We start from the raw sequence: 13,966 nt of genomic DNA on the forward strand, positions 1-13,966 counted from the left end.
CACAGCCGTGGCCGGTGGCCGGAGTTTCGGAGAGGAGCAGAAAGGCGACGCGGAAAGAGAGTTCGCGGGAGGGAGGGAGAGAGAGAGAGAGAGAGAGAGAGAGAGAGAGAGAGAGAGAGAGAGAGATCTGATTTTTATAAAATCCCATTTTGAAATAATTACGATTGTGCCACTGAGTTTCTTTTGACTATATCTCTCTCGTTACAACTCCGATTTGAGCCCACTACGTATCTATGAACTCATTTCGTCGTGCTCTACGCAACGGTGTCTGTAGAATTGTCAAATTCCTTTCCGGTCAAAAAGTCAACTTTTCGTTAATAAATTATTCCAATGGCAAAATTGTCTTTCCTCATAATAAATCACTAATTAAATTTGAATTTTAGGTTTGGGTCATTACATTGGCAATGTGTGAGAGAATCCCCCTCTCATGCCTATTTGGGAAAAAAAAAAAAAAAAAGAAGAAGAAGAAGAAGCTAGATTAACATATTAAACAAAGTACTTATGTTCGAAATTTTAAAATGTTTTTTGGTATCAAAATCAATTTTACAAACGTTTTTCATTGTTTTCGTTTTCGGCTTTGGCACGCTATTCATAGCAAAGGTGTGCACAAAAGAAAGACTAGGAATATTAGGAACTATTTGATAACCATTTCAATTTTAGTTTTTCATTTTTATTTTTTATGCTAGAGTATAGAAGAAAATGAGAGTAAGAATGGAGGTGGGGATGAGGATTAGATTGTGATAATAGCGAGCCAGGATGAGGTAATTAGGCCCAATAGGCCGGCCTGGACCATGGCCAATCATAGGCAACGCCAATTCGAAACATAATGGGTTGGCTCATTTAAAGTCCATTTATAAAATTATATTTCTTTTAGAGAAAAATATTACTTTATATTATTATATTTATATCTTAAATTCAAGACTATTTATTTTCTCTAATAATATATATTAAAAGTTAATATTTTCTTTTTATAAATAATAATAATTTTGTAAGTTTTAAAACCCAAATAATAATCTAGCAATTTTCTATTTTAAATGTACTTTAAATAAAGTTATTGGCCTCTTTTTTCAACAAATAATAAATCTTATTAATATATACATAATTGTTACAAAAAAAAAAAATAATAAAGTTGTATAACAAATTACAAAAATAGGAAAAGGGTTGCAACAAACCAAATAAGTGAGTCCTACATTGGAAAACTATATAAAGTTTCTACTCTTGAAGGGGTTCCTAGTGGAGTGGAACTTGGGTCTCCCTCATCTTTGCATTTGGCTTGAAATATATTTTTAAATCATATTTAATATTAATATTTTGATTTTTTTATGTTGCAAGAATCTGTAAGCCTCTATCTCTTACACAAGTCAGTCAATTCGATTTTATACTTTTGTTGATATTTGACTGTTCATTTATTTATTTTTTGGTTATATTAAATTCATAGTATATATTTAAATTTTTATTAAATATATTTTTGTTAAATTAGTCACTAGTTGATTGTTTTTCCAACACTGTTGACGATATTCCTTTAAGATCTTGTTGTTGATGGATTGAAGGACAAGAAAACTCGAATAACTTAGAATGAATCAAAAAAAAAAAAAAACACACACACACACACACACAATATAAGCAAGAAACAAATAATATAATAATTTGTAGAGATTTGGTAATTGCCTACGACCTCTTTGGTGATCACCTTGAGAAAATTTCACTGGAAGAATGAAGAACAATTGTGGTTTACATGATAAATTCTTTAGCTCCCTGTTCTTTCTAACACTAGCTCTCTATTTCTCTCACCCTTGCTCACTCAATATTATGCCTATTGTGAACTCTTTCTAAAGTTGCCTATATCTTTCACTTGTTAACTCTCCTCTTTATTTAGACATGAGAGAGAGAGAGATATATATATATATATATATATCTGAAAGTATCGAACCCAGCTATCAAATAATGGATGTGACCAAGTGAAACCAAAATGATAACTCAATTCCAACTTGAATTGGTTGCCACCTCCTAGCTTTCATGATTGTAAATCATGAAGATATCAAGACAGTTGGAGTTCTCGGCCTTAAAATGGTCGGTCTCCCTGGTGGAAATGATCGATCGCTTTTTCTAGGAAATCGACATGTTGCTCTATGCTTTGAAACGACTAGTCACCCTTGTGGAACCGATTAGTCGTTTTCTTCCCGAGGCTTCTTATTCTTCTCATCTTAGGTGAGCCATTTTCTTCAACATTTTTACCCAAAAAAGGTCCAAGCATCAACAACTTTGTATTCTTCTTAAGAAAAAAAAAAAAAATTTGTTTTCTTTTGTTGAAAAATATTTCATATCTCTATATTATATTGATTAATGAATAGTAAATAGAACAATACAAGTAAGATATAAATGTTAACCTGAGTTAACCTATTAAATCAAATCAAGGAGATTTATTTCCTAAGTTAATTAGGTGATTTACTTCCTTGTTTCATATAATTGCCACATCTTTGTATAATTAAAAGATATTCTCCTAATTTATTACTATATCTATTTCTTTGCAAAACACCCTTGTAAACTCCTATATATACCTTCTTATGGAGAAGAATACAATTAACCTGAAGTATTCAAACCAAGTATCATATTTTAGCATGATATCAGAATAGCCAATCATAGGTCGTCTCTAAGCCCTCAAATCATATCCTCAAATTCAAACCCAAACCCTAAATCAAATTCCTTACCTCTCAAATGAAATCATCTTATCAAACTCCTTAAACACATACCTCTCAAATCAAATTCCTAAATCAAATTCCTCAAATTCTCAATCCACTCATCAACCACAAACACCCACTCATATCCAATCTTCCTTCCGCTACAATATCAGGCCCCTTCTCTCCCTCCTTGCAGACTCATAGAAGCATGAGGTCAATCATGTTGAACATGCTACATGGGCTCGTGCTTCTATAGCCACCCCGAAAGGTTTCGCTTTCCATACGTCATCTCCAAAGCACACATGGATTATTGACTCGGGTGCTATGGATGACATGACATTGTATCCTGACCAATTTATTACTCATAAACCATCCACGCAGTCGGTGGTGTCTTATGCTAATGGTACCTCATCCCCTGTGGTTAGGGAGGGCTCTTTATCTTTCTCTAACTTCATCCATCTTGATTCTGTATTGGTTGTTCCATCCTTGGACCTTAATTTGTTGTATGTTGCACAACTTACTACTACTTTGGGGTGTCTTGTAATATTGTTGCCGAATCATTGTGTTTTTTTACGACATCCTTACTGGGAAGACGATTGGTTGTGGTACTAGGCGAGGCAAACTTTACTACTTAGACTGGGCACCGGAGAGTGAGACTAAGGTTGGTCAAGATTTCACAACAAGTGGAGCTCATTCTGAGAGGCAACGAGACAAAGTTTGGTTATAGCATAAACATCTTAGGCATGCCTCGTTCGATTATGTGAAGAAGTTGTTTCCATCATTATTTTCCAGTTTTGATGTTTCCAGCGTCCATTGTGGTACGTGTGAATTGGTTAAGAGCCATTATGTTCCGTTCCCATTAAGTAAAAAAATAAGTTTGGTTTCCTTCTCCCTTATTCATTCTGATGTTTGAAGGCCTGCTCAAATCACTGCTTCGAATGGACTCAATGGTTTGTCATTTTCATTGATGACTATACCCGAATGACTTGGGTATCCCTTCTCAAAACAAAAGGGAAGTTAATTTAATGTTTCAACTGTTCCATAAAATGGGGGCCACTCAGTTTGATGCCCAAATCCAAGTTCTCCGTTCTGACAATGGCGGAGAATTTCTTAATCATTACCTCATCAAATTCTTACAGGATCATGGCATCATACATCAACAATCATTTCCATACACTCCCCAAAAAAAGGTGGCTAAGCGAAAGGACCAACATTTACTGGAAGTCTCCGTTCTGACAATGGCGGAGAATTTCTTAATCATTACCTCAACAAATTCTTACAGGATCATGGCATCATACATCAACGCTCGTTTCCATACATCAACGCTTGTTTCCATATGCTCCCCAAAATGAGGTGGCTGAGCGAAAGAACCAACATTTACTGGAAGTTGTAGTTGCCTCTCTATTTGGTGCCAACATGCCTCAATCTTTTTGGGGCAAGGATGTCTTCTTTGTAGCTTACCTTATCAATAGGATGTCCTCGTTGCCTCTCTATAATTAGTTGGATAATTGAAATTATTGAATGGATGAGCTTGGGATACTTGATTGATGGGTTGTGAAAGTGAGCTTTGGGCTCAACTAATTATTAGGAAATGAGTGGGCGTTTGTGTTTAAGTGCACCTCGTTCTTCTATTATAGAAATTTCTTGCTTAAATAAGTTTTGATTGAAAATTGATTTAATTTGGGTTAATGACGATATGGGATCTCTAAGACCATCTCTAACCCAAGGGGTGGAAACCCAAATTTTGAGTTTTGAGTCCAAAAATCTTCTCCAACCCATATATTTTGGGAGGTGAAGTTTGAGGAATTTCAGTTCCATTATTGCCTGGATTGATATTATTTGTGGGACCAAAATCTACATTTTTTTTTTTTTTTGGCTGGAAGCCCACGTGTTGACTAAAATTTGCTAGGCCAGCTAACAATTTCTGTTTGGGCAGCAACTTTGTGCGAAAAAGCATATTCACATTTCATTATTGATCGACGACGGCTATATTTTCAAAAAAATATGATGGGCTGTTTTTTTATTATTTAATATTCTAACAGCTATATTTGTAATCAACGATCATGATTAATTTTAGGCAATCTCAAAGGTAAAATTTCACATCCAATGGCTTAAATTTATATCCAACAGTCAAAATAATATTTATAATTAATCTAAATCAGATTCAACCCCAAAACTTATTCCAAACTCTATAATTAGCCATTCCTTTGGTAAATAATCCACCAAAAATCATTTTTTTTTCCTTTTTCCCTTTGCTTTCCTTTTTTTCTTTGTTATATTTTTTCATTCTACATTCATTCTTGTTGAGAATGGCCCCAAAACCCCAAAGAGATGTGAATTGAAAACCACAAGAAGATGAGGCATTGTGCAGAGGGTGGGTTTCTATCTCTGAAGATGGGGCTATTGGCACAAATCAAACAAATGACTCATTTTGGCTGCGTGTGTTCCAAAAGTTTTTGGAAAACGATCCGGGCATGAGCGGAGCCAAGGTACGATCACCGCAAGCAATTGCTTCTTTGTTCAAGATCATCAACCAACAATGTTCTCTTTAGAAGGCATGTATGACAAAGGCCAATGCAAGGCATGTGAGTGGCTCCAATCTTGAAGATGTGGCGAGTACCCATTTTTTTCAATGCTTAAATTTATAATTTTAATTCTTTTCAATTATTAACTTGAATTTTATTTTATTTCATGGGTAGGATATGAATGCAAAAACACTTTTCTTGAATGATAATAATCCTCCGAATAGGGCTTTCAAGTTGTGTCATGCTTGGAGGAAGATGAAGACGATGCGATCATGCCCACTCCAAGGCCGTTGGGAAGAGATAAACAGAATGATGAAAAAAGAAAGGGAAAGGTGTTGAAGGTTATCTCAACCAAAGTGGAAAGTTCTTGTCTGAATTGGTTCAACAAGGAAATGAGGCAAAAGAGGATAGGAGGCAAAAGTTAGAGCTCCTACAAGAGCAACATGCCTATTAAATCCAACAAGATAAGGAGGCCAATGAATTGAGGATAATGTCCATGGACCTATCCAAATTTACTCCAAGAAAGAAGAAATATTGGAGGAATAAGCAAGACGAAATTACTGAGGCCCAGATGAATACAAGTTCCCCCTACAATCCAGAAGACAACTCTATAGACTATTATCCAAGCCCTACACATAGTGGTTATTAATTTATGTTTATTTGTAATTGTTGTTTATCTTTATTTATAATTGTCGTTTATCTTTATTTCTAATTGTTGTTGTAATTGTCGTTTATCTTTATTTATAATTATCGTTTATCTTTATTTGTAATTGTTGTTTATCTTTATTTATAATTATCGTTTATCTTTTTTATGATTGTCATTTATTTTTTCATAATTAGTATTTTTTAAAATTCAATGATAAACCATATAATTCATTAAAATCACACAACCACTTTTATAATTTAAACACACTTTCATAATTTAAACACACAACATATAGCTCATTGCCCCTTTCCTTCACATCTCCAAATGTGGTTGATCAAATCATTTCTTAGATTGTGATGCACTTGTGAAGCACAAACTCTATTATGATGGACCATGTAGTCTGAGATAGTTTGTCTGTCTCGGTTTATATCGTACGTGATAGTTGGCTCAAGCTCATAAGCAAGTCTTGCTCTTGCTCTTCTAGATGTTCATAGACAAATATAATCATCATCAGTCTGCATCTAAATCCTCATACTCATCCTCAACAATCATGTTGTGCAATATTATGCACGTCATCATGATGGAATAAAGTTGTTCTTTACCCCACATACGTGCAAATCCCTTAACAATTGCCCATTGAGCCTGAAGTATTGTGAAGGCTCTTTCGGCATCCTTCCTATAAGCTTCTTGTTTTTGGGCAAATAGTCTTTTTTTCGAGTATCCAGTTGGAAAATCGTCTTAACCAATATAGCCTAATAATGGTAGATACCATCAGCCAAGTAATAACCTAGATTGTATTCCTTTTCATTGACAACATATTGGATATGAGGAGACACTCTATTGACTACCTCATTGAATAACGGGGAATGAGCTAGGACGTTGATATCGTTGTTCGATCCAGCGATTCCAAAAAAGGCATGCCATATCCAAGTGTCATACGAGGCCACTGCCTCTAGAACGATAGTTGGCTTATGCTTGTAGCTGATAAACTGGCATGTCCAAGTAGTGGGGCAGTTCTTCCATTCCCAATGCATGCAGTGCCTAACATGTATGGGAATCCTCTACGACTAGCCTTGTGCAAGAGCCTGTAAAGTTCTGCCGAATTTGGGAGTGGAGGTACCAATGACCATACACGGCTTTAATAACAAAACAAAACTTTCGCAAACATTCAAGGGTTGTAGATTCACCCAATTTACAGTACTCATCGATGAAGTCTGCCAAGCATCCATATGTGAGCATTCAAAAAATGGATGTTAGCTTCTGATCTGAGGATAGACTTTGTTGTCCACAAGTGTCTATCTTCTGGGTAAAGTATGGCTCATGTGCAACAACATCATTCAAGATGCGATAGAAAAGCTCTCTTCTCATGCGGAACCGCCTGCGAAAGTCCATAGGGGGATAAAGTGGTCTTTCACAGAAGTAGTCCTCCATGAGACTCTTATGATGTTTTTCTCTCTTTCGATTCTTGTATTCACGGCCTACAACAGAACCACCATGTTTGGATTGTTGAGCATATTACTCCAACAAAAACGTATGGTGTTGAACAGCCATTGCAACCTTCTATTGATGAAGGTCTTCATCATCAGAATCATCATTGAAGAAATTTTGTATAGCCTTCCCATGTGAATTCATTGTAAGAAGGAGAATGAGATTGAAGGAGATTGTGTGGTCAATTCAGTAGAATAACACTTCTTAAATAGACAAGAGAATGAGATAACCTACATGTTTGAAAATAATTGAATGAAGATAGGGAAAGATAGGAAAAGATAAGGGAATCCAATAAAGTGAGATGAACAAAGATGAGTAATGGTTCAGAAAATAATTCAATGAAGATAGGAAAAGATATGGAAATATAAGGGAATCCAATGAAGTGAGATGGACAAAGTTGAGTAATGGTTCATAACATGATTGAAACAAGACAATAGGGGATGGGAAAGGGTTCAGAAAATATTGAAGAATACAAGTGGAGGTGGGCAAAAGTTCAGAACATTATTGAATGAGGATAAAGGAATCCAACGAAGTAAAGGTAAAAGTAAAAATGGAAGAAAATTATGGCAATGGCTTCAATGAAAGGTTCGAATTATTCCGGGCATACGTATGATGTTGTACTTGTTTTTATTTTTAAGTGAAATTCTATTATGTTTTGGAATTTTAATTTTTTTAGGTTAAAATGTTTAGAAAATTAAATCACGAGTATTGAAACAAAAATAATGTCAAGAAAAAAAATTTAGGGGTTAATCATTCTTAAACAAGTTAATAAAGTTGCGGACTCAAATTATGAGTCTGCAAGGTTGGAGGAAAAAAAATTAATTTTGAGTCCTGAAAATACATGAATAATTTTAGTTTGGAGGGTGGAAAATTGAGTTTAGCCCCAACATTGTTGGAGATGGCCTAAGAGTTATTATTTATCATTATTCAATATTTTTATGATTATTATTAAAGTATATGGAGTGGGTGATAAAGGGTTGTTTCCCCAACATTGTTGGAGATGGCCTAAGAGTTATTATTTATCATTATTCAATATTTTTATGATTATTATTAAAGTATATGGAGTGGGTGATAAAGGGTTGTTTACAAAAGTCTATTATTTTAATTGTGGAATTTAGTATTTTAGAGAATTATGTATAAATAAATTTTGGTTTTTATTTGAATTATTTTTGGGTCTTTATGGAATATATGCTTCAGAGTTTATTTTATATACTATGAATAGATATTTGGAAAGAAAAAAAAAGAATTAAAGAAGGGAATATTATTTGTATATTATTTATATAAGGGTTACGAACTTCACCATTATATGTACATTCCCTGGTCACTATACCCACACGTGACATTGGATTTTCTGGTGTGTGGGCTTTCTTGGTTACGGATTCTAGAATTGATGGATACTTAGAAATTGTGAATATGGTTCGGATATGTCGAAACTCGGGCATCCTTGACTGGGTATTACCATAGACCCTTAGCAGGGTAGTCTGAGCGCGTAAGACTTGTCACAAGTGCACGAGTATTGAGGATTTAGCTGTGCGTGCTGGTAAGCCCAGTTCTCGGTTGGATGGCTCGTCCCTGGCCACATGGTTATTGAGGAGTCCTCTGTTTGGTTTAACCAAACGATTCCACATTGGATTGTTTACCCTGGTACATAATGTGTACTATCATATGTACCTCCCCTTGAATATTAATACTTGGAAATAGTGGACATGGATACTTGGAAACACATAAATGGATAACTAGTTAGTCTGCGTGTGTAGGACTTGTCACAGGCGCACGAGTATTGAGGATTTTGATGTGCGTGTTGGTTAGCCGATCCCCTGGATGGACGACTCGTCTCTAGCCACATGGTGGTTGAGGATTCTTCTATGTGGTCTAGTCAAGTGATCCTAGGATTGGATTGTCTCTGTGTGTGTGTGTGTGTGTGTGTGTGTGTGTGGGTTTATTTTCGGTTTAGATTCTTGAACTGGTGCCTCGTGAGTACTTTGCTCAGGCATGAATGTTGAAATCATGGTTTGGAAAGTGTTGTTCGACATCATACGCCTTGGATGGGGTATGGTTGCGGGGATGAACGGATAAAGGAAAGGAATTATTAAAGTGTTCAGTGGTTGCCTTGTTGAATTTGGTATTGTAATTGAATCTAAATTTAATCATCGTCATTATTTTAAATAATCGTATATTATATGAATCGTGATTGTTGATTTAAGAACTACGTGTGGCTTGATCCTTCACAAAAGGGTACGTAGGTAGCCTGGAATTTTACCTAGGTGCAGTCGTGGACTAAATTTTATTTATAGAACTTTAATTTGGTTGTTTGGATCTAGCCTATTTCTTTTGTTTTTGATGAGTTTGGTTCTGACTTTGTCGTTGGTACTGAAGCTCGATTGAAACCGAGGCGTGATTAAATGATTGTGCATATTCCAGTTTGACTAAGGGAGGGTTGTTAAAATGTGTTTGTGGTCAAGACAGGTATGAAACCCGTTTTGCGATTGTCGTATGATTTGAGCCGATGCCTTAAACTACTTGCGATTGTGTTTGGATGTTAAACATCGCATGATGGAAATTGGGAAGTTATTTTACGTTAATTACAATGGACATTCATAAATTTGTTTGAGTTCATTATTTGCATTGTTTTGTTTCATTATTTGAATTAAGAGCATTGCTGGTAGTTCTGTTTTGAATTATTTGAAGGCCGGATGCCTATTATGTAAATTGCATGTTATTATCTTGCATGCTACTGTTGGGATAACTATGATTGTGTTTTAACAGGTTAAATTTTTTTTTTTTTTTTTGGGAAATGTCCATTTTTCAGTAGAGACTCTGTTGAAATTTCAGCAGAAAGTTTCGTGCCCCTTTTTCTTATTTTGGAAAATAGGCTATAGTATTAGTAAGTAGGCCCGGTACCGGTGTGATGTCGGAATTTCCACAGAATTTGTCCCAAGTTCCGAGGAATTCAGGACGGATCCTGTCAATACAATTAACCCAAAATATTTGAACCTAGTATCATATTTTAGTAATAAAATGAAATGATATCCAGAACTCAATGATCCATACAATATGTGGCAGTAGCAAAGAGAGTCTCTCTCTCTAAAAAAAAAAGCACATGTTAATTATATTTTGATCAGATAAAAAAACTAACATAAGCAAGTTGTATTTCAGTAATATGAAAGGCATATGTATTTTTTTAGGGGAGACTGAATTCAAATTTCATGGAGAACAATTGTTGATAAAAGAAATCTCTTAAAATAAAGGAGCATGAACCAATTAGAGATAAACCCTGAGAAAAAGAAATAGAGATAAACCCTGCCCGTTGGTTTCAATGAAGGGTGAGGATTAGATTTCTTAAACCAAACCAACAGGCCCATACAATTTTTTGAGATTATAAACCGATTTATAACGGAGAGAGAAACGTTTGAGTCTTGGTAAGTGGTGTTCTTACTTGGAACCCTCGCGAGTCACGACCCAGGCAAGGCAAAAGAGGAAGACCCTCCAACTTTCGTGAATATTCGGCCCACTGTTGCTTCCAAGTCCTCCATTGTTGAAGGAGGAGGAGGCCTCCATTACCATTACCCAGGTATGGCCTAAAGTTATGGCCTTTTCATTTTCATTATAGAATTTACACTGCAAATTCTTGACATTTGGTGTGTTGGGATTTTATTGGGTGTGATTAGCAGAAGGGATAAACAGGGAAAAAAAGAAGAAAGGTATGGCCTTTAGGTTTTTTTTGTATTGGGTGTGGTTAGCAGAAGGATAAACAGGGGAAAAGAAAGAGTTTGTAGGTTTTGGTACAATTTGATACAATGGATAGGGAAGAGCAAAATTTGGGTATATATTCTCATCGCCCTCTTTGAGTTCCAACAAACCCAATTGCTCATCGTCCTGCTCTTAAAGAAGAAATTTGTATAATGGGGGGAACCTTTGTTTTGTATGAATTCCATTATTTGCTTGACATTTATCATTGTTGTACAGAAAATGTCAGTCGTTAGTGATAAAAGGCTCAGGAGAGGAAGCCCGCCATGGTCTGATCTTCCATATGACATATTGTGTTGCATAATGGGGCACCTTTGTTTTGTGGCCAAATTCAATTTCGTGCTGTTTGCAAGAATTTTGGACTGGTTGCTGGTATTAGGCCTAAAGATAAACTGCCCTGGGTTCTAACATTAAACTTCAGTTTTAAAAATGATATGTACCCATCTAGCCTCTATGATCCATGTACCCTTCAAGCATATAAGCTTGATCATGAATTAACATCTTCTAGCTGGACTGGGGTTGTCAAACTACAAGTTTGCGGTGCAAGAAACGGTTGGTTGCTTCTAGCTGAAATTACACCTTTTTTTTTCTTTGGTCACACTGATTTTTACCTCTACAATCCTTTCACTGATGATGCGAGTATCAATTTGCCCCGTTAAAGAACCAAGGAATTTAAAGCCACATTCACCTCCAATCTGACGTCCCAAGATTGTTTGTTTTTTGCCATACATGCTGATGAGGAAAGGGAAAAGGTAATGTGCATAAGCACCTGCAGCCATGGTGATAGAAAATGGACTGAGTCTCTAGCTGTTGAAGGTAATTTGAAGCAAGTAATTGGCGTGGTCTATATCAAGGGCATCTTTTATTGTATTTTCAAAACTGGAATGCTAGGTTCCTTCAACCCTGCTACCAAAAAATGGAATTTGCTTATTGCAGAAAACACGAATTCATCGGAGTTACGAAGCCTTGCAGGCTCTTTTGAAGCTAGTGTTGATTATTGCCTCAAACCAATAGTCAAAAGTGATGGATATTGATGTTGTTAGAATGTTAACTCGCAATTGTACGGGCCAATTAATAGTATAGCAAGACAAGTACGAGGTCGTACCCACGAGGACTGAGAAGTTAAAACTAGTTATGTACTTAGATTACCAAATTCAAGAAAGTAGGAGGTTAAGTCTAAAACAGAATTTAAAGCAAGAGGGGTTGTAATTGTTGAACAAATGAGGCAAAACGAAATTTCAAACAAAAGCAAGGTGAACAAATGTAACAAAGAGTACTTTTGTAGGCTGGAAAACAGGTTGGGATACTAGGGCATTCGATTCACCATAACAATTCAATTCTGGGTTATAAGGAGTCAAGTGACAAGTCTCATTCGGATTCAAAGGTTGATTCTAGCTAAAGCATGATTAGGCCATGGTGTCTGGTCCTAACCTTGTGCTCCTAATTCCCTAACTTGATTATTTGTTGTCTAACCTAAATTAAGCATTAGGAACCCATTAAGCATAGAAGAACAAGTTAAACAACCAAGCATGTATCTAATCCCTGTTGTCGAATGTCCATACATACTTTTCTTATTCATAGTTCAATTAAAATCAAAGCATGGTGTCTACTCTTGATTCAAACCAAGGTAGCTAATATACAAGTTCTAATGGTGATCAATCATCCAAACAAGCATATTAACTAATAAGCATAAAGAATAGGAATATGAATCATGAATCAAACTTGAAACTCAAAACTTCAACTTATAAACCCAGAATATTCATGTTAGGTTACATCATAGCCCTAGTTATGAATTTAGCTACTCATAATGGAAATGAAACTTAAGCAAAAATGAGAAAACATATTGAATGCAATAAGAGTAGAGAAAACCAATTCTGAAGTTGCTTGTGGTTTCCAAGGCTTCTCCAAGTGCTTATCCACTTCTAATGCTACTCCAAGAACTTTCTCATGTCTAGAGTATGGCAACTAAAGAGGTGATTTGGGATGAGTTTGGGTGGCTGGTGATGGCAGAGAAAGAACAAATTCGTAGGAATATCCAAGGAAGGCTTGCTGGAGTCCTCCTTTGATTTTGGGCTGAATGAATTGATGTAGGATGGCTGGAGTGAATTTGTGTGTCTGACTCTCTCTTGAATGAGTGTGCAAACTCTCTATTTTTAGAGTGAATTTCGAGCTCCCCTTTGGCTGGTGAAGCACACTTCTCTCTTCTGCTCCCAACTGCTCCAGCTGACCCATGCTTGTCTGCCCATGCTTGGCTGCCCATGCTTGCTTGACCATGCTTGTCTGACCATGCTTGTCTACCCATGCTTGTCTGACCATGCTTGTCTGCAGCTGACAAATACATGTGTGGCTGCCCATGCTTGGCACATGGCTCTAGGGATGTAGTCACATTAAAAGTGATGGCAGCCAACATGACATTTCTGTGGACTTAGTTCAGTCTTTGATGTGCTGAGGGGTCCAGATATATCCAATTGGGCTGAAATTTGGATATGTTATAGTAGACACCCATTGGAACAACTTCTATCAAGGATGTCTCCTCATCCACCCTGTGTAAGTTGCTGAAATGAGGCCTGCAAGATGACCCACGAAACTGGACTGACAAGGAGTGTGGCTCAAATTGGTTTTGTCTTTAAGCTCATATTCCTCTTGTGCCACTCAGCCCTTAACATGCGTGAATTGTATCAAATGTCATCCCCTTGCTGTCTTAACCTTATCACAAATCCAAGTTCGGAGGAAGATGTTAAGGCCGAAATGAGTTGCTAACCCAGTCTGCTCGTTTTTTGCACCATTTTGCATCTTTTCTTAAGACACCATTGTTACCTAAGGCCCAATGAACTGAATGATAAACAGAAAAAGGGATTAAAAGCATATGTTTGACTCAATAA

General features: G+C 36.2%; 1 long non-coding RNA gene across 1 annotated transcript; it reads left to right on the forward strand.

Moving 5' to 3' along the window:
* The first annotated feature begins 10,737 nt into the window (after positions 1-10,737).
* Positions 10,738-12,050, forward strand: LOC117621539. Its single transcript, XR_004584925.1, has 3 exons — positions 10,738-10,908; positions 11,304-11,900; positions 12,021-12,050. It is a non-coding gene; the product is annotated as an uncharacterized LOC117621539 (long non-coding RNA).
* The last annotated feature ends 1,916 nt before the right edge of the window (positions 12,051-13,966 follow it).

Source organism: Prunus dulcis, chromosome 1 (assembly GCF_902201215.1).
Source record: "Prunus dulcis chromosome 1, ALMONDv2, whole genome shotgun sequence".
NCBI lineage: Eukaryota > Viridiplantae > Streptophyta > Magnoliopsida > Rosales > Rosaceae > Prunus > Prunus dulcis.